We start from the raw sequence: 26,407 nt of genomic DNA, 5'->3' as shown, positions 1-26,407 counted from the left end.
TGACGCACAGTCATTGTTGCTGCTGTTGTTGAGCTTATGAAAGGAAGTGGCTCACGCCTGCTATGCGGAATAGGCCAAGAATCGGGCGGAGGTGTAGTGGCGCAACGCATCGTTTCTTCGTATTTCACCTTGCGTGCCTTACTCTACTCTCGTTTCCTCATTGTCCGCAGTCACAATGCAGCGGGCGATGTTTTTTCCTCCTCTAGCTCGAACTGTCGAATACAGCATACATAATATGGAGGAAGTTTCACGTTTAGGCTCGTGTCCTTGTTCGTATGTGCGGAGAAACATAAGTTTAATTTCTCCATCTCTCGGCTGCATACTTGCTGCTGTTGCGCATGATTGGTGCCCTTCAAAAGCGGGCTGTTTGAGTAGATACACATGTGCGTGTAAGCTGCGGAACTTGTATTGGGAGGTATAGTGAACTAAACGCCTTGAATACGTGTTTAGGAAGCTGTTTTCTATGTGAGTGCGCATTTTAGGATTTGAAAATATATTCAAGAGTGAGACAGGCTGGGGCTAGCACAGGCTTCTTCGGCTTGCCCTTAAACCGAGGATACATTGTTGAGCTAATCGGGCGAAAAATGCGCCGAAAAATTAACGGCTCTGCGTCTGCATCTTTGCTCTGGTGGTATCCTTTTTGCGGTGTTCATTCCTCGACGTCTTAATTGGAGGAGTTAAGGTTCATGTTGGAAACAACGCGATAAAGAATACGGGCATCTTGGCACTCTTGCCCAGCGAGTGGGGAAGCACCGGCAAGAATTCTCTTACGCGGTAATTAACTATTATTGTAATTCACCTCCGAGACAAAAAAAAAATTATGGTTTTTCCAAAGGTGCAAAGGAGCCGGGTGGTACAGGCTGTTTTCACACTTAGAGGGAAAATGGGACTGCGTGACCGCCGCGTTTCGAGAACCTCTGCAGATAGCCAGCCTGAATGGGCGGCACCAGACGCATGCGCGAAAAGAGCAGCCAGCCGTGCTTATTGCGCATGCGCCTTTGCCGCCGACTCTTCCCAGCTGTCAGCAGCAGCGTTTCGCTAAGCGCAGCTGTCACGCACTTCCAGATTCCCTCTACGTGTGAAAAAGCCAGTTCATACATCTTGGGTAAGAAGGAGAAATGATCTGAACTACAGCCGTTAGTAAAAAAAAGATAGTGGAAGCGAGAGATTCGTGGTTACTGTTAACGACAGCGTAGTCGATGTGCGTATATAGAGATTCGCGCTGATTTGTAAGCTAATACTTTAACGCATACTTCTAAAGGCATCAGAATCGCGATTTATTGGATGTTTACCCAAGAATTCAATTTTTTTTTTCAAGCATTCAGTTCTTTCAGCTAGAAGACGTCAATCATTGTTTGTTTGCTCACAAACAACTGTACGAACTTGCGTCGCTTGTAAGTCGCTATCAGCGATGATTCATGTCTTGTATCTCGGAGAACTCAGTGCTGAAAAAAATAAAGAAGCGATTGCTGGGTCCTACACTCCCACATGCACTTTCCATTTACGCGAGGGAGACCCCAGTCTCTTCTCGTATGACCTCTTCTCGGTCCAGACTGTCTGCGCTCACAAGACGCGCATTCTGCTTTATTGGCGACCTTTCTAACCTGAGCGTGCCGCGGCCTTGCAGAGAAAACAACGGGCTGCCAAAGTCGCTTTCCTTGTCTTCAACGGGCCGTTTACCCCTGCAGCGTAGCGCAGCTTCACTAAAAGTGGCGCGCACTTTCTTCACCTCCAGCGTTCCCCAGAGGACATATACGATCACGAACAGTCCCGCCTCACTCAGTCTCATGTTTCCCATCTGCTGACGTCCTCAGAAGCGCAACCTCTTTATCTTCCCGCTGTCCATAATATGTGCGGAAGAGACAACGGCATCAGCTTCAGCAGAAGCAGCGGCGAAGTGGAGGAGTCTGTCCAGGCGGCTGCCCATCGTTCTCGTCGGCGCAACCACTCCCCCACCCCTCCTTCCCCACTCCCGTACTGCGGGCGTTACCTGCCGCTTTTATCCGATGGGACCGACCGGTCTTCATTCCGTCTCCCTCGGGGACCAGAGAGGTGGGGGAGGAGGATGGCGTGGGGGAGGGTCACTGTCAGGGCATGGTACCATCGCCGCTCGCCTGGGTCCGAGACAGCAAACGCTCGCGACTCTGTCAGCTCAATAAGCTGCGACGCGTTGCGATCGAGATGGATGAAGCCTCCCTTACCTCGCCTCCTCTCATGTGCCCGAACGTTTGCAGAGCCGGGGAAGAAAAATTTTTCGATGAGCGCCGTTCTGGATGCCGGCGATGAGCTGCTTGCAATGGAAACTCGGGGTTTGGCAGAGCCGCGCCCTCTTTGAGGCTCTCTGCGTTTGTGTGTGTGTACACACTACGGCTCCCGGCGTTGTTTTTTTTTTCTTTTCTACTTCCTTCATGCTGTTCCGCTTGGTCTTTCGCTGATTTTGAACGGTGGTATATAACCCCGAGCTGTTTTTCTATCGTGTATGTTGGGCGTTTGCCCGTCCTTGATTGGTGCGCGGCAGCATATAGCTTGAAAAGAGATCCGTAACACGAGTGTCTGCTGTGATTCGATAGGAGACGAGCTCCCCGTCGAACTCGGAGGTCGGGAGAAGAGTGAGCGGATCGACGTCTTTCCATCAATTTTTTTCGTTCGCGCTTTTCGTGGATGGAAGTCGGCGAAAGCGGTGCTGTTCTGCCCCCGAAATCTGCTCTCAGTGCCTCCATCGTTTTCCTCTCTCTTTCTCTCCCCTTCATATATATATTTTTTTTCATTTCAGAGCAATTACGAACGACTCGAGCAGTAACCGCTGCAGTCTATTCTCTCCGTCATTTTCTTTTTGCAACAAAGCGTCGCTTCATCGAAGATAAATTGAAAGATAATGATCCTGCTCTGATGTGCGGCAGTGGCAGTTATTGCGTATGGGTCACTTGCTCCAATCTAATAAGTTCCGCTTGTTTTAGCGTGACTAAAGTTTTTCTCTTTACAAAGTCCTCTTCTTTCGCAAACAAGTATCACCAGTAGCGCGGTGAGCGCTGTAGCGCCGCTCTCTTCTTGCCGATTTTTTTCTTTCGTTATAATGTGATTTCGTTATTCTTCCGGTTGCTCTAATGGGAAGACGTACTTTCGGTGCAAACGTTCACTCCTGTAACAAATAGCAGAAATTCATCACGCATTCTATGACGCAGTGCCTGATCTTCTCAACTATTAGTCCGTATAGGTACGCATAACACTTTTATTGTCGTTGAACATTAAGCAATCGGGACACATTTCTCGAAACTCAACTTTACGCACTGGCATAGTGGGACACATCAGCGGAGAAGCCGGGTCCTATGCTTACCGTAGAAGCGGCGGTCAATTGGCTGTTCGTAAAGCGTGATCTTGCGGTTCGTTGTTGTGATGGCGCACGAATCAACGGCGTTCTGGCTGCTTGGCTTTGCAAACGACGTCCTGTTACCGAGTGGTTTTGTTCTAGATGTCAGTGTGTTGCTTACCGTCCAGCTCGGCGTCCTGCTCCGAGAGGATCCGGGCCTAAGCCGACGACTACACCCAGTGACTGGCGATGCGCTCAGTTTCCCGCTCGCTAGAGCGCCGTTCGTAGTCTCCACCCTTACTTTTACTGTTTGTTTTGCAATATACGGCAGTATTAGGAAAAGACTGAGCTGGTGGACAAAAGTACATACGAAAAGATGCGGGAATGTGAAATAATAATATAAATATATCACGAAATTTAGGAATACATTATACAAATATACATCCTGTACATGGCCAATCGTAGGCGTATACATCTCTGTCAGCGATCGAGCAATCGGCGATCAGCTATCGAGCAACCCTTTCTCTGTCAGGGATCATCGGAAACCAAACTCTAGATGAAACAATTAGGTATATGCCGCGTTCAAGTTGCTTTTTATAACCTCAAGCTGTTTAGTAGTCATTTCGCTAGCTGAGAACAATTTTTAATTCACTAAGCCGATATAACAATACAATGCTCTTCTCCTTGATATCATGGAGTAGTCGTGAGTCTCTTGTTTCATGAAAAGTCCAGTTTAGACAATGATTTCCTTTAGGAATGCAACGCCGAATTCCTCCATACTCCTCTGTCGAACTCACCCATCCCTCCGGTCTTTTCTCCCGTTTAGCGGGCATTTTTGACAGCGTGTCTCGGGTTGTTGGACCAGTTTTGTGTCGTTTCCTAGCTTCTTTGGAATAGCTCTTGCACATACAGCACTCAAAAAATCATGCTAAAAAAGTTCAAAGACAGACGTGACGAAATTATTAGAATACTAGCCAGAGTTGCAGTGGCGTGTACGCATACGCGTACGTGCCGCATATTCTGCCTATTCTTGACGAACAAATATATTCGTTGTATATTAAAACTGGGAGAAAAACTTACTGGAAAATAAAGACGTGGAACTGCACTCGACGAGTGGCCATTTCAACTGCACTCCACAAGCCCCGCCAGCCCCCTGCAACTGACCACAGTCACTGTAGGTCCACATAACGACGCAGTGGTGATTTCCGCTCGCTGTTTTCGAGATTTTAAACGGAAGGGGAGCTGTTCTTTTGCTGTAATGGAGTTCACGCTGAGGCCACCCAGAGCTAGTTGGGAAGGGCAACATACGCAACAAACCGGCGAGATATGCTCTAAAACTCTAAAGACACGCTGCGCGTTTGTCTTGACGAAAACGCAAAATTATACTACGGAAAGGTACTTCGACAGATTGCGCTAAGTGAGAAGAGCAACAACGAAAAAAAAAACGCAAAAACTCCGCGACGCGTTCGTCATATGAGCGCCTGTGGCTCCTCTTCGACGTATTCTGGGTCTCTTTGAGATGTAAATCCCTAATTTGCGTTTCTTTTGTATCCCAGATAATAAGACCTAATCAAAGAGCATCGTAAGAGGATCAACAAAGTACTCGGTGGCAAGTTTTGACGCAGACCAAAGCTTTGTCCGCGGAACCTCAAGGCTTCCTTGGGGCGCCCGATATCCGACAGAAATCCCTAACCCTCCACCCACACACACACGTGCCAGCAGTACACGTAGGGTTTCACCGGCAGGTCACAAGAAGAAAAAAGTGTCATACGACAATGCTAAAAATGAAATAACAGCAAAAGAAAAAGAAGAAAAACTTCGAGACGCCGCGGATTTGAGTTCAGGGGGCTTGAGTTCTAATGGAGCCCCAGACGTCCCGTCGTCCGACCGGTGGTGCAAGCCGGCTCGACACGGTGTTCCCCTATTAAGCTCCGCGTTCCTGGGGCGCGTAGCAGCCGCAGGCTGTGCGAAGAAAGACACGGCGTCCGCCCCGCTTGAGCCCTGCGGCTACACCCAATGAAAAGTGGCTGATGCATCTTTAATGCCGCGCGCTGCTGCCTGAACCCCGCTGCTGCTTCACGTGGTTCCGGGGCTGCTGGCGCCGGCGCCGGAGCAAAGCGATGGCTCTGGAGATCAGCGTAGAACAGAACAAAAATTTTAAAAATGTGGATGTACACAAAAGAATTAAGTGAAAGAAAGAAAGACACGACATGCTCTCGCTGCTGAAGGAGAAGGCTTTAAGGCGAGTCGCGGTTTTTGCGTGATGCTTCGGAGAAATGGACACTTTTCATTCTGGCGGCAAAAAAATAAAAAAAATAAAAAAACTGCTAACTTGTGAGAAAATGAATACATAGAGATGATATGACGGAAAGGGAAGAGTTTTAGACGCACGTGGCAAGAACGAAACTTCTTGCATCTCATGCGAGAGACGATGTGATTTCGTGCTGTCGGATTAGCTCATGACTTGTGAAAATCGATGAGATATTAAGCGAAAAAAAAAAAAGAATGCTGTGACCGGTGAATAAAAGAAAGGGGGGCGGGCTAAGTAAAAAAAAAAAAGAATGCTGTGACCGGTGAATAAAAGAAAGGGGGGCGGGCGGCAGGTGTTCTAAAACATGGAAGCATTTACTGCAGCTGCACAGCTATTGTACAAAAGATATTGGACAAGCTAAATATTGCGTGAGCACAGACAAGATAAAAAAAAAACGAATATAACCAGCTGTTTTACAGTGTTTTCTACATGTTTGCGTAGCGTAGACGCAACTTTAGAGAGCAACTTTAAAAATTGTTAGCGCAAATTTACTTTGCTTAAAATGATCTGATATGCCAGAATTGATGGTACTGTGTGGGGAAAAAAGAGTAGGAAATACTTAAGAGTTAAAAGAACTCCCAAGCCCGCTCAGAGAATTGCACAAGTACGCACATTCCTGACCACGGGCACATAATCCTAAGGAGCATATGCTGTTATCTTTATGACAATAAGACTCTCAATTTTAAGCAAGCTCCAACAAAGACTCTCCTGGTTTTCTCATGATGCTTCACTGGTAATCGTGCATCCGTTCAGCAAAGTTGTGTGCAAGCCACGCTAAAATGCATTATCAAGAAACGAAGAAAACAACAAGAAATAAAAAAATTCCTTTTATGTGATCCTCGGTGGATCAATTGAATGCATTAGCAGCCAAATATTCGTTGTATCCGAGGTTGACACACTAAAGTTCGATATCCGAGGGTGGTTCGTTATATCCGAGGTTAACACGCCAAAGTTCTTTATATCCAAAGTGGTGTACTTGGATTCGTTACATCCGAGGTTAATACACTAAAGTTTGTTACGTTCGAGGTAGCACACTGAGGTTCGATGTATCCGAGGTTGTTTACAAGGTTCGTTATATCAGATGTGGCCACGTGTACACTCGTGCCGTCGGTTGCCATTTCCGCTTTAACAAGCCCTTTTAAAGCTCGTCTGCTCGCGACGTGAGCAGACGAGCAGCGGGGGTTGTTTCACGTTGGCAGAAGTTCCGAGCAGACGGCGCTGCAACTGGCAAGCGCTCTGTGCGCATGCGCATACTCTCTCCCGTTTCTCCATCTCGGTCCTGCGTGGGACGCTGAACGACCGTCTGATCGACGTCGCCGTGATATTACTAAAAAAACTGACTGGAGAGCTGTACCTCACGTAGCGTTCCCGTATCTTTCTTCGCTGTAGTTACAAATTTGGTGACGGGCGTTGACAGGAAAAACAGGACGATGCCGAAACTACCGGAAATTCTTCACTGCTCGCGTGGCGGCCCTATAAGCTGATTACGCCATCTCGCTGAGGTGCACTGCGCGCAGTGACACGTGAGCGCAAACTTGCAAAAAGTGTGGGCGGCAGCCAGGAAACTTTCTGGCGCAAACGCTGACAGGTTTTGAAGGGACAGTGTATACGAAGCCCTCGCCCTGACTCGAGCGTCTCGCCTAATTAGCTTAAAGAGGAGATGCTTCGTTGTGAAGTTATTAACTCGCAGGCGTGCATTAATAAGGCGAAAGCAGGAGCTCCCCCTGTTTTATTATTATTTTTTTCTCCGGTCTGGTCTCAAAGCTAGTGAACATGGCCTCGCATAATGAGGCTTGCTCATTAGCTATGATTGAGACAAAAAGAGAAAAAATGCGGCATAATTTTACATATATCGATATGCACAGGAACAAAGGAGATATGAACACGGGATTTTGCAGAAGGCAGATAACCCTAGTCCCACTTTCATGCAAACAACGTGCGCTGCTGTTTCGATATTGTGTGTATTTCACTGGCGTTTCTTTCTTCGTGTTTTACGTGCGACTGGAGCAAAATATTGAAAAGACTGTCAATATCGTAACGTCTTCTGCGTTATCAGCAAGAAACGGACGCAACCTTCTTAGCTAGCATTTCACGTACTTATTAATTAAACGAAACTGTCTTATAGAAGTGTACAGATACGAAACCCTGATAATGACTTATTTTACAAACTCAGTGACCTCTCTTTATTCCTTCAACTGCAGACATTTTGTTTTCCTGTATGCAATTCCTAAAAGGTCATGCGCAGCTTGACTTTCATTCGAAATCCGCGAACGCATTAACTACAGGAAGACACTGTCATTTCTTGCTGCTGTGCTGCTGTTTAGAAGTTCGCTGCAATAATGGCTGCATTTCTTCTTTTTTCTTTCAGTGTTCGCAACGTGCACTCCGTCAGCGCCCCTGGTTTATCTCCAGTTGAAGACCCATTTCTTGCGACGGTGGCACAAGGTGAGAATTGTGAGGGTTTAAACTTAACTAAAGTGTACGCTTAATCGTCGCTAATTAATCGGCTTGAATGGAGCGCTCAAAGGTAATTACTTTAATGTTATGCTAACGATTACTGTAAATTTCAGTACGGACGTGCCCTAATGCGTCTATTGTAGTATAGTTTAAGCCGCAATGCAATGCCGTCGACGAGGGTGGGCACGTACGGTCGAGACAGATTATGGTGATATATGCAAGCAAGCTTGTACATGTATAAATTGTTAACGCTGAAATAAATTGGGGGTTTATTTTCACAAACACAAGCAATGACTTTACAATATTGTCGTCCGCTAATTTCACCCTTTGGGTATACTAGAAGGAGTCGCAGTCGTGCAGTGAAGTTCACGAAATGCTTTCCAAAATGAGTCTCACAAGGAGAGTTCAGATCTATCAGAATTCGTACTATAAGCATCATACTGAAAGCGCATGTGCATTTTAGATCAACGTGTGTAATTTTATAGCTGTGGGAAAAGAGGGCTCTTGAAAAAAAGAACAAGAAAGCAGTACGATGTAAACAATTCCTTTGCTTAAGATTGGTGTTCTCCCAGGACGCTTCCAAAGCAGTCGCTGAACGCGTACGTTCGTCTTGGGTCAGAGCTGCAAACCTCGTTGCTGCAGGAGCAACACTAGCAACACTGGCATTCAGAAGCAAGAAATAATAATAAAAGAGAGGTGTGAACTAAGAGAGCGAAGTGGGCGACCGGGACGCCACGAAACCGTGACCGCCACGAGCGTGCCAGCCTCGGAGCTTCTTGTCCGACTGGGCCACGACTTGTGGGAGTTATTTATTGAACGCTGCAGAGAGGCTGGTCCAAGAAGTTCCCGCTCGAACGACGTCTGTTACAAGGGAAAGCTGCCTGCTGCTTTTACCGGCTCGTTTTTATATTTACATTTTGCTTCTTTTTTCCCGCACTGTTCTGCGCATGGTAAGAACCGAACCAACCGTTTTCTTCACAATGCCTTTTTCTTTAGCATTTAGCGTGTTTTTTTTGTTTTTTTTTTTAACCCTTGACGACCGAGCAGAAACCGGCTGTGTCTCCAGTGTGACCGGTGTTACTCGCATTTGGGGGCTTTTTCCTATAGAATGGCGCTCTTTTGTACAGCCGCGTATGGGGCACTGTCAGGTATAGACACAAGCTTACACCGTCTCTGTTCCCGGCGTGCTTTCACTGCGAGGATCTCCGGGGGCTGGATGCTCCTTACAGAATCCCTTTACGACTTCGCTATCTCGGCCGCCCCTCAGCAAAGAAAGCGGCAGCTGCTGAAGTTCCTTTTCCTTTGTTTTTTGATAGGCCTCCGCTTAAGCCTTTCTTCTCCTTCCGTTCCTTTACAGGAGCTTCCTTTTAGCGCCGCAGATAACCTTTCTTTAACGACTACACACACGAACGCACGCGCACACCTTCCACTACTTGATCCACTCTTCTTTCTCTTGCCCATGGCATCACGCTTTGTGCTGGGCGCGGCTCTTACCGGTCGGCGCTGCATTATCGGCTCTGCATGCTTCTCGCACCGAGAGCTCGAGCTCGTTCGTCGAGCAGGAAAAAACGAGAGAGAGAGAGCGAAAGAAAGGTGGCGGTGGAAGAAGCGGTGGCTCCAGCCAGCGCAAGAGAGCACCCCGGCCAGGCACGTAAACCTTTACGTGTACCCATGGCACCGGGTTGCCGTGCTTGCCGAACGCAGAGATTCGCCGGCCAGCGACGCTGCTGCCGCCACCCGGCGTTCGCGCGCTGCTTGCTTTCTGGGATAGCAAGAGATGCGCGCACCGTACAGGCGTACAAACGCGCGGCATGCAGGCGCGCAAATCCGCAGGTACATGCGTACTGCTGCAAACAAACAGGCTACCGCGCGTGGCGCTGAAGTCTGAAGGGAAAAAGAAAGTGAAGGCGCCTGCAGTGCCCTGTTTCAATGCCCCCCCCCCCCTCCCTTCCCACTCATGCACAGTTACGGTTCGGCTTATTGCCTCGGACGCTATTCTTTCTTTCTTTCTTTCTTTCTTTCTTTCTTTCTTTCTTTCTTTCTTTCTTTCTTTCTTTCTTTCTTTCTTCCTTTCTTTCTTTCTTTCTTTCTTTCTTTCTTTCTTTCTTTCTTTCTTTCTTTCTTTCTTTCTTTCTGTCTTTCTTTCTTTCTTTCTTTCTTTCTTTCTTTCTCTCTTTCTTTCTTTCTCTCTTTCATTCTTTCTTCCTTTCTTCCTTTCTTTCTTCCTTTCTTTCTTCCTTTCCTTCTTCCTTTCTTTCTTTCTCTCTTTCTTTCTTTGGCTTGGTCAAGAAAGAACGGGGGCGTTTTTCTTCCTCCAAGTAAAAACGAGAAACGTTAGTGTTAGACGCTGCTTTTCTTGTCACGTTACCTTCTGAGCGCCGCGCCGAGTTTGAAACGCGGAGTGCGGGGACGTGCCCGTTATTCTGTTGTTGTTCTGTTGTTGCTTTCTTCTCCATAAGAGTGACTTAGGCAGGTCACTGTGCATATGCATGTATATTATGTTTTTTTTTTTTGTAGCTTTTGCACCGGTTCGCTTTCTCAGTCGGCCTCACTTTGTCTGCAGCAATCGGCGTCAGCTTGACCGGCGATCGTGTTTGACTTCGGAGTCGGCACCCCCTGCGTTGCTGTCGATGTTAAGGGATTGCGACAAAATTGCGAACCGAATGACGGCGCGAAAAACGCTGGCGGAGAGTAAAAGTCGGAAGCAATTTTCTGCTGTTCTAGACCAGCTGAAAATAATTTCACTTTAGCGCCAGAGAGTACGAGAAAAAAAAATATCACTGCGTTGCTAGAAAGCTCGGGCGCATAGCGTCAATGCTGGCACAGCGCCTTTCCACGAATATTTCCTATGGAGAAAGCAAAGTAAGTACATGCTCCATTTATTTATCCTGACATATTCGCGCAAAGTGAGAGGAAGAGAGCGCGTAACGATAAGTGCTGGAGAAATAACATGCACCGCAAGCGCTGATGTTCGGCAACCTTTACTTGCAAGCAAAGCTGAAATTCATGACATCGCATTCTTGAGCGCTGTTGAATCACGCCACTAACTACCTCCAGGTCATTCATGAGCTTTTGTGGGGTTTGAAAACTGGGTCTATAGTACAAACAAAAAATTAGCCCGCGAGAAATTTTTAATGAGCGCTTACGCGTCACATAATTGGTTTGAGGTCACCGGTTCCTCTGCGAAGAGCGCCAATTCTGCAGTTTTACAACTGCATGTGGTTTTACATGTGGTTGCGGAAACCTAAGGAACACTAGCCACAGCTAATGCACAGTACTGGGTGTGAAACGCGATGATATTACTCATGGCTTCTGCGACCGAGGTGCTCGTAAAAATTCATCCGTGACACTGCACTATGTGGCTGCTCATCCTCAGGTGCGTTCTTAAGGAATCTCCAGCACTAAGAAATCAGGAAATCTTTGAAAATCGGATTTAATTCTTTCGTGTACTATTTGCATAGTTGCCTTTTTTCCGCATGTGTGTCCTTTGTGCTGTTGGAGTGCTTTAGCTTCGTTATGGCTAGGGGCTATGGTGTCCGCGCAATAGAGTCTCTCTGGCGTAGACGTTACTCACGGATGGCTGTGTGCATTAGCGAGAGAGCTGTAGGCAGTGTTTGCAAGCTTCCCAATGCACATCTTTCAACCCGTTGTTTTGGAGGGAGCACAGTTTACTGTGAATGTTTGCGAATATTCGGAATTTTAGAATAACTAATCCAATATCTATTCGTCTCTAAACGAATCAAATAGTGCGTTGAAAGTTATTCGAAAGAAATCGAATCCGATCTGATATTTTCGAATACTTTTTTTAATAATTTTCAGGAACCTCGAATAGGGCAAGCCGTAGTTTCTTCCGACGGCTGTTTCAAAAGCATAGCCCACTGCGATGTCGTACAGAATGCTGCCGCGATGGGCCTGTGTGGAAGAGAGGGTTCAGCATCGAAACTCGGTACAATCTTGTGGTGGCGTTCATAACGCTAGTACATAGGGCCTTCAAGACTGGATGACGTGACAGGATTCAGCAATCTTTAGCAAATCTATACCGTCATGCCTGATATCGGAGTTCATGGCGCAAACTGTCGTCCCCTCTCATCGACTGAAATTAGGCGCTAGTTTGTTCGCTGTCGTCTTCTGTGGCAAAAGGTAATTTTATTATGTGCATGACATGACAGTCAAATAAGTACTGACTTCGTATTGCATGTTCTCATGTAGACGTCACTGTTGCGCCTTTCCATGGCTACTGCTTTATCTTCATGGTTTATATCGCCGCCGCAAGAGCTTCGATGTCTCGCATAAATATTCGCGAATATTCGCGAAAGTAGAATAATCACACAAATATGATTCGTATTGGATTCGGTTCTATCAGTTCGATTTGTATTTGATTAGGTTTTTTACTACACTATTCGTATTCGATTCAGTTTTCAAAATGTACTATTCGCACAGACCCCATGGGTTAAGGCAGCTGGTTAAGGTTTCTGCATAGAAGCAGTCCTGACCAAATACTATCTGGCTAAATGTCCTTACGATTGTGGCTAAAAACTACAAGATAAAAATAATGCCTGTACGTTAATTGGTGCATTTATCCGGGCTACGATTGGCGTTAAGGCTGCCTTTTTGATCAGCTCAGATAAGATCCACAAAAATCAGCATGCATTGAGTAGAATCTCCACGAAGGACGTTTTAAATTTAACTCAGATGCTCACGCGCGCACTCGGGCACGCACGCGCATACAAACTCAGATTGAGAAAGAGAGACCTCACAACAGTTCGCACAGCGTTTATGCTGAGTTTTTTTAATCGCTAGGCGACTCGACTCACACTGGCACTAAACAAAATCATGCGCCACAGATCACCTCTTGGAGCGAAGGAAAGGAGTATTGGCGTAGAGAGCATAAATTTCGTTCTCGTATCAGTGCAGGACTGTCGGGGCCTTTTCCTGACCGGCTCTGCGAGTTTTACGTTGTCGTTGCGCGTGTTTATACTCGTATACGCTGGTGCTCTCCTAGAAGCCGGAAGCACTTTGGATGCAGTCCAGATGTCTACGCTCTGACCCTCGCTTGACTCGGACGGATACGGATGGGACTCGCTTTGCGGAGACATTCGGGTCCGTGCCCCGGATGGTCACTCACCCCGATGGTTCGATGTGTCTCGTCCCGTCGGGATCCTGATTCTATGCTTGGTGCCTCAAATGCGGAAGGGTAGAGAGTGACAGTGGCAACGAATGCTCGTTTTCTCCCAGCCAGTGGAACTTCGTTGTTGGCGTTCTTTTGGAAAATACCCATCTTTCACTGCATTTCAACAGGTAAAAGGGAAGAAAGATAAGCAATAAAAATAACATCTTTTCACACTGCAACAAAGTTGTCAAAATTGTGGAAAAAGAGAGGAATATCACGGCCTGGCACATTACTTCGCTTCCCGACACATCAAGCAGAGAGTAAAGGAGTTCAAAATAAACGATGGGTGGAAGGGATCCGAGCCCTGATCTACGGGTATCTTTCAAGCTTGGAAATAAAACTTGTCAGTCCGCTTCAGTGTGCTTCGCGCGCTGCCTATATAGGACAAGCGGTTGCATTTGCGCAGGGGGTCCAGTCGAATTCAGAATTGAAAACTTAAAAAAAATATTAAAAAGAAAATTTGTGCAGATCACGCCTGTACCTGCGCGTAACAATTTTTTTTTTCCATTTCGAAGTGAGAATTTGAAAAAATAATTCATGTTTTCGGTTCAAATGAATTTTCTTCTGGGAAACTTTTTTTTAAAATCTAGTTCGCTGATTTGGCGGTCTGAAGCTTAGTGGCCTAAACGTCTATAGTTTGTCAATAAGGACCTGCGTGTGCAGCCTATTATTATCTGACGTGACGGTAGCAGTACTATATCTTTCATAGCAGCTTGTTCGCTGTAGTAATGTTAAGAGGTAAAGCATCTGCTTTGAGTGTCACAGAGATTGCTCTTCGCATTTAGCTTCGGCGCGGGCCCTAAACCGAGTACACGCTGATACGAGTACGCGCTAAGGCTTTCACTTTAGACCAAATGGTTGCCTAACTATGACCTTAACGCATTTCATGGCGACACCTCTGTGCCAGTGCAACACAAGCAATGATGCAGTTAGCGCCGGCGTTGTGGCTAACGCAAGAGGCTTAGTAGCTCTGGCTGCGCGTAGCGGTACGTTGTAGTCTTCCATTGTCATGACTGCTCGGTCTCCCCGAGTGGCCGTGACAAACGTTGCACAGGCATGATTGCTGTGGTCCTAAATTCTCATCTGACTGCTTCATTACCAAGAACATGTGTCAGCGCTTTTGTTGCCTAGTTGGCTAAATTTTGTTCTGGCACTGCTCGACTCGGCATTTCAGACTTTCTGCGGCAAAAGAATGAGAACACGAAAAATAAATGGCTGGCGAATGCCCACCTCTTCGTATACGATGCCCAGAGAGGCAATTCCGTTGCGCACGGAACTTCTAGCGACGTCATTAACCTGTTCGCCTGGGCGCGTAATAGAACGTACGGCGTTGGATGGCTGCTGGACCCTGTCTGCAGGCTGCCGCATCCGATTGTTCCTTATCTTGCTTTCTTTATCCCGCCAAGGGTCGCCTCTTGTGCGTACACTGCCGTTCTTCGTGGGAAAACCATGGTTGCCGACCAAAGACGGCATGTAGCGAGCACACGTACGCTTCCACGAGCACAAAGCAAAACAATGCAGGCCAGAAGGCGCAGAAGATGTCCTGATCAGATGGGCCCCGACTGCCATTAGCGAGTGAAGCCGACCGGTATACGAAAGGATTGCGAAGAAGGGAAGTCTTGGGACGCCATTAGGAGAACAGGCCTGCAGGTTCCCAACGTGGGATTTACCACTCGGCTGTGTTCGTGCGAAACGGCATAGTCCTAGGAGGTCTTTTCGACCTTTGTCGTCGGGCTTTTGACTGTGAAACGTTGACGTGCCTGTTCGGATCAGAAATATCAGAAAAGCAGGTATAGCTGCAAGGACAGCAGTCGTTATTGAATGCCCGCATTCGATTACTTTGCGTTAATCTTATGGGTAGGTGTTTGTTAACGCGTCCAATATAGCCTAGCTTGTATTCGATGAAGAGATTAAGACCAAGTAGTAGGTGGACAGCTCTAAAAACAGGGGCGTTGGCAGTTAAACAAACGCAAGTATTCCGGAGTGCGCTTTTCATTGACTGTTTTTCTTGGTTTTTGAGAGCTTGGCATACTCCGAGACAGTGACCGCGAAAGCGTAGTGCAAAAGCGCTGGTCTTGCTGCCCGCAGTGTTAGTGCGCTCTTAGGTGCACCACTCGTTTCTTCACCTGTACTCATAATAAGCCAACTCACAGATTATCGATCTGCTAGAGTAGCGACCTTGGTTCATTAGCGAGTGGTTAGAATGCTACGTGAGTTTATAAAGATCTATGTAGTATTACTGCGAGCATTTGCGTTCAAAGTATCGTATTTTAGGTTACGCTTTCAGGATACGACCTCCGCTTAGACGGCGCGGATGTTCTGACCTGGGGCTCTTAGTATAGGCAGTCTTCTGTGACTTCTTGGTGCACCGTATTTGCTTTTCCTGGGCTGTTTCATTTGTTCGGACAGCGAGGTGCTTGCGCGCAGGGCCTCAGCAAGATGCTCGGGAATCCAGTGTAACAAGAGTATCCCGACATGCCAGAGGACAAATGGCGGCCACGCGCGTGTCTTGACCGGCTAAGAACGATGGGGCAAGGGTGGAGGAAGAAAAAGAGAATCTCAGACGAGGATGTACACGGACGGGGAATCCGCCTATTAGTGAGGACCGGCTGGAAGGATTCGAAGAACGGGAGCGAGCGAGGCCTGTCATTAGTACTGGACATCCAGGGTCCGTGTTACGAAGGGGCAGGATGAAGGTGCCCCCGGGGGGCTCTGGTGTGCAGGGCTTTATTTTTGTGCTTTCCTACGAGCAACAGCGGGTATAACTAAGGTGCCCTGCAGTCGCGAGAAAATCTTTACGGGGCGCAAAGATGATCATTTGTGTCGGCGCCTGCAGAGCATTAGGTCCATCCTGGAAGGAATATATGAAAAAGAAGAAAAAACAAAAGCAACCGATGCACTGCTGCTCAGAATGATAAGAACAGTTAGCAAAAGACATTCGCAATTTGAGAAAATTCATTTTGTCCCCTTTAGATTGGACTCTTCAGTGTGTTTTGATTCAGCTTCATCCAACAGCTCTGAGATTGTCGGGATTAATTTAAAACCTGTTTCCAAGACAGTAGGGAATGTTTCATAGCCAGAAATGTGGCTGCTTGTATTCTCCGCAACCTACTTTTACAACATATGCTCTCATGGTTCTAAAAACTATCCCTATCCAAACGTGCTGTGCGACGTCAGTGCACGTTAAAGAACGCCAGGTGGTCGAAAATTTCCGAAGTCCTTCACTACGGCGTCCCCCATAGCCTTAGTTGCTTTGGGACGTTAAACCCCAATAAACCAAACCTATTTTCATTTCATTTCCCCATTGCATTTCACACCAAAGCGGTGCTCGCAAGCGGCTATCATTCAAAGCCCCATCCACCCGTCCCATCACAAAGCACTGACCCGAAATTGCACTCATTCGAAAACACCTAATAAAAGCAAGAAGGAGCGAGCTTCGTCGGAAAGCTAGGGCCACACTAAACGAAGAGCAAGGTTAGAAGCGAGCATCTTCGAAGACTGAAACAACACCGAGCGAAGAGCAAGAAAAAAACGGGCACGTTGACCCAGAGACACAGTGACGTGCGCCAAACCCTTTTTCGCGAGCGCCCGTTTGTTCCCAGTTGGCGCTGCCTTATCGCTGCGCGACAGCATAGAACGACGTCGGCGGCCATCGCCATCACTCATCCGCCTCGCAAAGGGGTTCACGGCGGCGGCGTCAGGCCTGCATACTTCCGGAGAGCGCGCTTCGGCTGTCGGCGCCCTCTCCCTCCATTTCTTTCATCACCTCTTTCCCGCGACATTCGCAGTCATTTCAGTACGCATCACTTCCCTTCCTCTATTGCCGCTTTGTGAGTGGGAACGCGGCAACGCGACCAAAAAAAAAAAAAAAGAACAAGCACCTGCGGTGCAATTAATAAATATTTCCGGAGCATTCAGTACACCGCGAAACTAACGCTTACGCAAGCAGGTCTTTGTGGCGTCTGCCATTTTGTTTCGCGCGCTGTGTGTGCGACTTCGTTGCGCAGCGTCAGTTTATTCTTGACGTTTACGGCTGTTGTGTGCTGGCGACCTTAGGAACAAATTGCTGCGCGCCGAGATCAAGACAAAAGTGAGCAAACAGATGCAAAGCAGGACGAAACGTGGCGTGTGTTTTGTATGGCTTGCCGCCTCCTTTCGTGATTCCGCCCTGCGCTTTTTGTGAAGTAGCAGATCTATTGGCGTTCAGCCATGAACGAACTAGGCCAGGGGGTGCGGGCAGAGGATCTCTGTGTTCATGACCCGGTAGTATCATATGTTGACAGAGAGAGAGAGAGAGTGCGTGTGCGTGCGTGCGTGCGCGTGCGTGCGTGCGTGCGTGCGTGCGTGCGTGCGCGTGTGTGTGTGTGTGTGTGTGTGTGTGTGTGTGTGTGTGTGTGTGTGTGTGTGTGTGTGTGTGTGTGTGTGTGTGTGTGTGTGTGTGTGTGTGTGTGTGTGTGTGTGTGTGTGTGTTGCTTACACTAAGCCGACAGGTCAGTTAATTACGTGGTTGACGGACAGGCCGGAAACAACGAGTTCATGGGCACGAACAAGATTGTGAAGGCAGGAAGCGGAAGTACACAGAAAGGACGCAGCAAGGACTCACGCACATTTTGTTTACATCAGGTGTATTCCGCGCGCTAACAGCGTCGGTCCATCACTCATCGTCTCCAGCTTCCGATGCGTGCTCAGCGCCATCGATTACCCACACGCGGCCGTCAGCGCGCTGTCGTCGTTAAAGGGCGTTCAAGATGGAGCATCCCTTAGTCCTAAGGATTGAAAGAACTGCGGTGATGGCTGCAGTGCTTAAGGGAGTTGCGGCACAGAACCTTGAGGTTTCTTCGGCTGAATGAGGAGCAGGCCTCAGGGCACAGTGGTGATGTGCAATCTTCACCACTGAGCCGAGAATTCTTCTTTATAAGAGCATTTCTATTCTACAGATTGTGTTTCTATGGCTGGGTGCAGGTAGCAGCGCACGATGTCGTTCGCATATATAGCCATGTAATGAAAGGTAGCGTTTACGTGGTTCAGCAAAGCTCTGTAGAAAGTCAGCAATCCTCCCAGTCACAAACAGCACTTTCTGTTTCTGCGGCATCACAATTTTGGCCCTTAATTCATGTAACGGCAGCATAAGGAGCGGCGGTTATGGTTACATGAGGCGTCTTTCTCAGTTTTTCCTTCTCCATAAAAGAGAACGCCGTCCGCTTTAAACTCCGCCGAGGCTTTCAAGTGCAACTTATGGTCTTTTTTTTTTTTTATGGAAGACCTCGCTGCTGACCGCGAGTCCGAACGGCGTTCGCAGCAACTGTTAACCACACGTGGACGTTTGAAATGCGTTCAAATAAGGTTTGAGTTTATAAACAAATCTTAGTATCGTTCCAGCAACCGCAGCTTTGAAGAGACTTTCCATTTCTTAAACTCTGGCGGGACGTCGTCAACAACGGCGGCGTGCGACTCCCTACTCTGGTGTCCTTGTGTGCGGCACTCATCAGAAATTTTTTCTGTTTATTTTTTTTTTGTTATCTGACGCAGAATGGGCAGCGAACGCCTTGCGTGTTCGAGTGAAACGTGCGTGCCATTCTTTGCAATCGAAAGTCCGCAGACGCAAGAGTCATCTAACGGACGACTCCTGCTGAAGGCCTCGTCACAACGTTCCGCCCCGCAACTCGAGGCGCACTCTCCAAACAAAACGCGCTGGAGATAACAGTGGGCGTGCGTGTACCCTCTTAAATCGAGTTCGATTCCGGCTCAACGTGCCGGGCACTGTGCGCGCTGCTTCTCGCCTTGCGAGCCTAGTTTACGGATCTTGACCCGTCGAGGGCAAACAGAAGGGCCAGAGAGGAAGCGAAAGCAGCAGTGGAACGGCGTCTATGGCTCCCTCTTTGTTCCGGATCAGCGATGGCAACCACGTACGAGTTATGGAAGCCGGCGCGGTTCTATCGAGCGCCTGGAGGACGAAGTGTCTTTGTTTGCGCTCCGCTTGATGCGTGCAAATTTTGCTTGCGTGGGCGCTCTGGCCGCCGACAAGGTCTCGGGCAACGGCCTCGACCGGAAATGCGGCCTTCTCCGCGTGAGCACAAGTGCTCGCTCGAGATGAAGACCTCAAATACAAAGTCCCGCTTTCTCAAAGCGGCGGGGAGAAATTCGCTTCATTGAAACACACTCCAGGGCCAGACACTGGTTCGATGATAAAGAGAAAAGGCATCGCACGAGGTGTGCTTTCTTTGACACCCCGCTGCATCAGCATGGTGTATTTGTCGCATGGCTGTAAGCCCGCGCATTATGAGGTCATGAACGTATCAATTCAGGTTGCACTTTTCCCACTTTTTATAAAGGGCCTGCCGCGGTGAATCAATGCCTTCAGCATTCTTGTGCTGAATCCGAGCTCGCGAGTTTGACTACTGCCCGCGATGGCGGCATTTTGGTGCAGGCAAAATGCAAAAGTGCCTCATGTGCTGAGATTTCGATCGTCTTAAAAAACCCGAGTTCATCACATTCACCAGCTTGACTACGTCCACTGCAGGGCAAAGGCCTCTCCCATGTCTCTCCAATTAACCCTGTCCTTCGCCAGCTGCGGCCACCGGAATCCCCGCAAATTTCTTAATCTCATCCGCCCACCTAACTTCTGCCGCTCCCTGCTACGCTTGCCTTCTCTTGGAATCCACTACGTTACCCTTAAGGACCATCGGTTAACTTGCTTCACATTACATGCCCTGCAAAAGCCCATTTCTTTCTTCCAAGTTGAGGAAAAATAACTCGGAGCGCTCCATTACAGCCGACCTCACAGCACTCAGTATCACTGTGCCACGCAATATCCGCTAATTAGTTATTATCAATCGTAAGAAGTAGTTGGAACCAAATGAAGGCATGGTTATCATGTAGTTGATTGTTTCCACGTTCAGAAACTTGCCATTTTTATTTGCTAAAGGCTGCTAGGTAGAGTGTGTGGAGATGAAAAGATGCGACCTAGTGAGCGACTTTCTGGGCAAGGGGGAGGCGTTGTAGAGGGGCACAGGTGGCGCAGCTGTCGACTATTAAAGCTCTATAAATTTTCTGTTGTTCATTTGCTTGTATATTTTTCTTAACCGCCTCCTCCCTTCGTGTACACATCTTTACGTTCCGCATCCTAAGCTTGGCATCTCACGTGAGCTAGCCAGGTAACATTTACTTCTCCTCGGGCAGCTTTGCTCTCTCCAATCCGTGCAGGCTTTTTTTTTGCTCCCCCATGACCTCAAAAGCAAAGGAGTAAGAATGAATTTAAATTCAGCCCCCCCCCCCACCCACCGCCCCCCCCCCCCCCCCCCCCCCCCCCACCGCCCTTACTTAAACGAATAAGCGCTGTCATGCCTCTACCCCGCGTTCAATGCCACATGCCCTTGAAGGAAGGACACCTGAGAATAGGCAGTTGGAGGCAGTCTTGAGAGGCATTCCGTCCCCAGAGCCGTTGTTACGACGAGAGCGGTAGGCCGACGCCCCCTTTGCGGCGTTGCACAGTGTGCTCGTAAAAGGGCGCATATCTCATTAGTCGGCGCTGAGACGAGCGCAGCCCAGCGCGTCGCTCCCACGTGTCAGCAAGACACCGGCGGCGGCGCTGCGTTGATCCGCGCCACGCCGTCTTCGCGGTGGCGGAGCGCCGGCTGACTGCCGAGACTTTCACGTGTTTAGCACCGAGACGTCATTCATTTGCGTCAGCCCGTCGCGTTGGCAGCAGCGCGCGAAAGGATGAGAAAAGAGTGAAGAAAGGAGAACAGCGGAAATGCCAGTTGGCTGAGATCAAAAAGGCAAGAAGATGCCTTGCGTTGCCTGTGCCTCCGCCATCTAAAAATATCTAAATATATCGCGCCAACCACCCTCCAAGTAGCGGGACTTGGCATCAAGAGCCAATCCAATCTCGCGACTCCGTGGCAAACGCCCCACCGCCGGGCTATATATGGGTAGAGCGTGAAAAAGGAAAAGGCGCGAAGGAGGTTGAAGGGAGAGGCACCCTTCGCTAGGTGGCTGAGGGGACACGGGGCTGCTGGTGGCTGCGAGGGTTGGCGGATGGACTTATACAGGTTGTTACTTCTCTCGTCTTCGGCGTTTCGTCCCGGGAGCTGCTGTACCGACGTGCTTGCGAACCGCGCAGCGCCTGCGGAGAACCAAGTTGCTGCTGTTCGTAACCTCGTTTGCTGCTGACTCCCAGGACCTCGGTCTACTCTCTTCTATCTGTCTTAAGACTGCCTGCTCGCTTAGTCTGTGGCCCTCCCGAGAGCGTACGACTTCCATCTTTCCCCGTACGCGCTTCCCCAGGTTATCCGAGGAGGGAGCAGCAGTCGATGGGGTGGGGAGAAGGGGAAAAGGAGGGGTTAGCGTCACGGAAAGGATGCGTTTAGTGGAAAGCCAGAGGAGAGCGATCGGCTTTCGTACCGTTGCAAAAAAAGCGCAGCTAAAATACTCAAATACACACTTCCTTAGATAAAACACCTTCCCAGATCCACAGCAGCAAAAAGAGGGAGAAAGGGACCAGAATGAGGGAAGAGATTGGCAGGCTCCGCTATACATTTGACGCAGCGGCTCACGAGACGTGTGCTGGGCGGCTAAGAAGTTTTCATTCCTCCCGACGCTTTATCGTAAATAACCAATGCATCCCGAAGCCTCGCTCCTATCGACGCAGATTTGCTTTGGAGAATGCAGGAACCGTACACGGAAGCGTCCCTGTCTCCTTAGCTTCCTTTTTTTTCCGTATCCCAAACTCCCTTCGCGGCTCATATAAAGGAGCATTTCCCGTTGCAAGCTGCATGGAAGCGTGCGTGTGTGTATAGCCGTCGATGATTTTGTACAATGTGCTTTCCCTTTTTTCCTTTTCCTCCCTACGACGGAAACACGGGGTCTGGAGGACGTGCCTGCGCTCGTTGTCGCGTTGTCTGTCGTATTTTCGGATTCTCATCCTGCGCCGCTCTGATACGGTATGCGTGATACGATGGCGCCGTGTCAGAGCTTCATCGAGTGCGTGTCGGGGCCGCTCAGCCTGCTCTTAGCGGCCCGATCAGAAAAACGTAGCGGCAGCCCGTATTTTGCCCGTAAGGGGCGTCTTTTTCGTTAGTTTTACATCCCCGAATAGCTGCGTCGCACGCTCAAGAAGAGGCGGTTTATTCTCCCCGTTTTTAGGGAGGAATTGGAAACCTCGCTTGTGCTGCGCGTCTTTTAAGGCGGAAGCCTTTAATGCCTCATCGTTGTAAGCAGGAGCTGTCGACAAGAAATGTCACGCTTTTCAGTTGGTCGAAACGGTCGTAACGTCACAGTGCGCGAATTTCAAACGGGGCCAATTGTACTTTGGCTACTAACCATGCAACCAATTAAAGGGAACGTCACAGTGCGCGAATTTCAAACGGGGCCAATTGTACTTTGGCTACTAGCCATGCAACCAATTAAAGGGATCGTATAGTGATGCTCCAAGTAAGTTTGAGTTTAGTTAATTGCTTACTTAACCAATTAGTCCAATTAACCTTTCTAGTCAGGCCAGATAAATAAATAAAACCGAGTAAGAAATTGGCCGAGCTTGGGAATCGAACCCCGGCCTCCGGAGTGCGAGTCGAGCACACTTCCACTCGGCTATGCCAGCTCGATGGTTTGGAATGAACAAAGGTGCGTCTAGTGAATACGGTGTCTTCGTTCACTCCCATCTTCCTCCCTTCCTGTTACGGCGAGGTTCAGGTGCGCACCGAGATATGCGAGACAGATACATTTCCTTTCCTCAAAAAACAATTTACTGACGAGCAAGGCGTATTTGTCCGCGTTTCAGATTGGTCCAAATTGCCGTGATGTCATCACGCGCGAATTTTGACGGGTGTCCACCGAAATATGTGAGACAGTTACTGCGCAACTTTCTTTCGTCAAATACAATTTTCGACTAGTGCTACTGATATATGCGAGGACAGTTAATGCGTAATTTCCTTTCCTCAAATACAATTTTCATTTTCTTCATTACGGTCCCTCTTTCTTCTTTCACTCCACTTCCTCCCTTCCTGTACAGTGCGGCTCAGGTGTCCACCGAGACGACAGAGAATTACTGCGCCATTTACTTTCCTTAAAAAGCGTTGCGTTCAAAGGGCAAGGCATCGCGCCGAACGGGTGGTGGCGTTCAATGGACTCCGTGGCAGCGCTACACGCTATCGCGTTCCACTCCTAAAGGCGAAGCTTAAGCGTCATTAATTGGAACAATCGTGTAGCAGAATGCAGCACTCAGGCTTTCGCCTTTCAGCACTTTAGCCGCTAAAGTTCCTCGTAATTTTTCTCTTCTTCTTCTTCAAAAGGAAAATCTTCGTGATATTTCTCATACGATATTTTCAAGCAAATAATTTTATGGCCATATTTTGTGCTTATTCTTCCCACGGTGCACTTTTCATTTTTTGTCGCACTGGCATTTGTAGCTGCCGCCTCAGATGTAACTAGCGGTGTCATCCACAGGCTACGGTATCAAAGGGTTGTATAAGAAATGCCAAATTAGGGGGAGGATGGGACGGTAAAATAATTAAAGAAAAAGGTATTGTTTTTCATCTGCTGAGAGCGCGCAGGGAAGTGCACCAAAGCGGTTAATCCGCAAGGTCTAATTCGGAAAACCTTGTTTCCACTTGTTTTCGATTCACAGAGAACAGGACACGCACGAGCACGTGGATTTTACCTTTGAACTGTGCTGCATCCTGCCACAACCCTCTTTTTGTAGAAGTGGCGTCCTATCTGCCACGCTGTTAATGGGGCCTGGAAGTCTTCCCTTAGCTTTAGGCTTGAGCATTGCCACCAGTGAACACTCCACCCCAGCCATCGCCTCCTCCTTGACCCTGGGAGCCCTTAGAGAGAATTCTGCGTTGAACTGGGCAGACCCTGTTGGTCATCGCATTGCGGCAAATTAGGGGGATGCCGTCCACGTAAGTGTTTGATTAAAGCTCGGCTCTGAATCAAGAAGCGGGCAATTTGGCAGGTGCCGGCTCTTTCTATTCAAAGTTCTAATACTGCGTCAGTGAACTCTGCACTTCAGCTAAGCATAGCATTATGTTTAAAAGACTGTGTCAGGTGCTTCGCAACTTTTTCTTGCTGTTTACCTGCACAGACCTTGATTGTTCAGCGCCTGTATGCACCCGGGCATCATCAGCTCTTAGTTTGCGCGGCACGCCGTAATGATGTTTGCGTTTAGAAAGCGAAGCCGAACCGGCCGCTCACAGGCCATGCGGAGCTATCACATTGACGTCTTCTGTGCTTGTTGCATTACTCGACACGAAGGCTGTCGCGGAAGTTAATTCTAACCGCCAGGAAACAAAAGCAACGCATACAAGCCTTCACCGGACCGGACACTCCTCCGACAATCTCCAATCTCTCTTCCTCCTTGGAAGCTTAACCATTTCCCTGCCAACCTCGTTAATGGACTCTGACAAGGCGTCCTGTCTTCCACGACAGCCTCTGCACTCGCCGCATCCAAACAAGAACAAGGCGCCTGCGGCTTTCGCCTAGCAAACACAAGGTCGGATCTTTCCCTAACGAAGGAGAAGCGTCGCCTCTTCGTTTTGCTTGCAACTTTCCTTTTTCCCGCTTATTTCCTCCACGAAGAATGGGGAACGTCCTTCCGAACTCGTTCTCCTGACCGTTAGCCCCTTTCTGCCTTGCTCCTTATACACCTTCGTGGGCAGCGTCGACAGGTCCGTTCTCATTATTATCGCGTCGTTTCGCGTCGCCCTTCCTTTCTGCTCCCTACTTTACTGGGTCGACCAGGCAAAATAAACCCTTCAGCCCCGAGCCTCCTAAAGTGTTTCCTGCCCCGAACCGCGGCAGGAAAACCTGCCCCGCGGGCGTTTACCTTTTTGTTTTTGTCACGTCGCGACGCCACTGTCCTGCAGCGTTTTTATCAACCCTGGTGCCTGGCACAAGGCCCGAGTCCGCGTCCTTTTCCATTCTTTCATCCTTTCTCTCTCTCTTTCTCTTTTTGCTCGCTTTTCTAGCCGGCCGCGCCTGGCGGCTCTCCCAGCTTCACCTTCTGGAGCCGGTCGCTGTCTCGGCGGTTGCTGTCGTCTCGTCCTTCCCTTTACCTTTCTTTCTCCTCTTCGCCTATCTTATTTTTCTGCAGCCATCGACTCCTTTATCCCGGCTCCCTCAAGCGGCCGTGTTTTTGCTCCCCTCATTCCCCCAAGCACTCCCTCATCGTCGCTTCCAATGACGCCGGCGACATAAAAGATCGTTATTTTCTCGCGCGCGCTCAGCGCGGCTATCCTTTTCCAGAAGACACTTCCTTGGGCTCCTCTCCGCCACGCGCTCCCCTCCGGTGCTTTTCCCGCCACACAACAGCCGCGTCCCTGACTCCCGCGCCAGCAGCATCCTTCCCGCGAGCCTCCAAGTGTCGCGAGCAGCTGTTTGGAAACGAGGCAACTTTTATGGCGCGCGGCGCTAGAACAGCGCGGAAGAAAGGAAAGGCGCGAGGAAGAAAGAGGGAAGCTGGGACCTCCTCCTCTCTCCGCTCGTCCGGAGGTCGTGGAGCCCGGTGAAGCTACAGATACTATATCCCCTCGGCGTTCGGCGGCGGTACAGAGCAAGCAGCAAGCACTCAGCCGAGCGGAGCGGGTGCTGCGCACTGCACCTATAGGCAGCCGAGCGCGCACGACACCACTGGTTAGTGTTAGGGGCTCCTTCCTTTCTTAGGGAGGTCTTTGAGCCCTCGGCCAGAGAGTGCCCCTTCTCCTTCTTGTGGCCTCTGCGAGCCTGGGCACCGGCGTCTTGGCCGGGTGTTTGGCGCTGGTAGAGGCACTTACCTTCGTTGTCTGTACATCAAGAAGGGAGTGGGGAGGAGGAAGCGGGTGGGGCGTTAACGGTCTGGCGCTTGGCCGAGCGCACTGCCTGCCTGCCTGGGGCGTTAATGTCTAGAGCACCTTGGTGCAGGGGAAAGCGAACATTACCTGCAGTCGAGAGCTTAGCGTCGCTGTGAAAGCAGTTTTACTGGAGCGTGCAAATGCGGGGAAGAGTATGGCACAGCCTTTTCCGCTGCGCGGCCGGTTAACTATACTAAGGCCTGACCGTACCCCTTGTATCGATACTTAGACTTGAAGGTCACATGTAGTATTCCCAGGCTTCTCGTCAAGAAAGAAATAAACGGTGGGGGAGGGGCGGGGGTGGTGGCGGGGTGGGTGGGGGGGTGGGAGGGGGG

General features: G+C 49.1%; 1 protein-coding gene across 2 annotated transcripts in view; it reads left to right on the top strand.

The window, feature by feature from the left end:
• LOC149372752 (uncharacterized) overlaps positions 1–26,407 on the top strand; it is a 272,987-nt gene that overhangs the window by 141,485 nt on the left and 105,095 nt on the right. Inside the window, exon 3 of one of the 2 annotated variants that reach the window (XM_089567292.1) lies at positions 7,987–8,063. The exons of the other annotated variant lie outside the window; for it this stretch is intronic. The gene's annotated coding sequence lies outside the window, so the exon portion shown is untranslated. The remainder of the gene's footprint in view (positions 1–7,986; positions 8,064–26,407) is intronic. 2 annotated transcript variants of the gene reach the window in all.

The sequence above is a fragment of the Amblyomma mixtum genome, chromosome 1 (assembly GCF_055824585.1).
Source record: "Amblyomma mixtum isolate Tamu chromosome 1, ASM5582458v1, whole genome shotgun sequence".
NCBI classification, from domain to species: Eukaryota; Metazoa; Arthropoda; class Arachnida; order Ixodida; family Ixodidae; genus Amblyomma; species Amblyomma mixtum.
This window is presented reverse-complemented; position numbering and strand designations above follow the sequence as displayed.